Genomic DNA, 1,016 nt, shown 5'->3' on the forward strand with positions numbered 1-1,016 from the left:
TGAACATGAGCACTTTTTGGGTTAAAATTCGCGGTTTTCGGTAATAATGTTGACTCGATTTAAAAAAATCGTTACGATGGGGGCGCGATTTTATTTTTTAAAATCAAAGAGATACATTCACTTTACCAAGATCCGTTGTCCTTTTGCATTTAAAAGTTACAGATTTCCTAGCAGGATGATTTGAGTATGAGCACTTTTTGGGTTAAAATTCGCGGTTTTCGGTAATAATGTTGACTCGATTTAAAATAAAATCGTTACGATGGGGGCGCGATTTTATTTTTTTAAATGAAAGAGATACATTCACTTTACCAAGATCCGTTGTCCTTTTGCATTTAAAAGTTACAGAATTCCTAGCAGGACGATTTGAACATGAGCACTTTTTGGGGTAAAATTTGCGGTTTCCGGTAATAATGTTGACTCGATTTTAAAGAAAATTGCTTTCACCCTTTTTACTTTACAAGAATTCGTTATATTTTTGCAAATAAAATGACGGGACATCTTTTAAAATTATAAAAATAAGTTCTTATTTATACCCTGCTCTAAATATTTTATTGACTTTGCCGGCAACACTGCGCTTTCAACGTCACTTTTCTGTTAGCGTAATTCTAGCAGAATTCTGGCAGGATTTTAGTGGTACTTTTCTAAAAGAAAGTTGCTGAAACACGTGTCTTCGTTTACATTATTTTAGAAGTGATTGCAAAATTTAAAATGCCATCTGAAGATAGCGGAATAAACTGGGCAGATGCCGCCGATGCAGCTAAGTCAAGTTGGGCCGATCAAGTCGAAGAAGAAGAAACAGTTAACGGAGATTTGCCGCCGTTATCGCAAAGTGTTGTGGGTGATATCAAAACTGTCGTCGAATATAAATATAATGAAGACGATAAGAAAGTAAAAGTAGTGAGAAAGTACAGAATAGAAACACAGAAAACATCAAAATCTGTAGCGCACAGAAAGTTGTTGAAGAAATTTGGGAAATCTTCAAATGACTTGTCTGGACCANATAGAGCTACGACCAT

Source organism: Ciona intestinalis, chromosome 2 (genome assembly GCF_000224145.3).
Source record: "Ciona intestinalis chromosome 2, KH, whole genome shotgun sequence".
Taxonomy (NCBI): domain Eukaryota; kingdom Metazoa; phylum Chordata; class Ascidiacea; order Phlebobranchia; family Cionidae; genus Ciona; species Ciona intestinalis.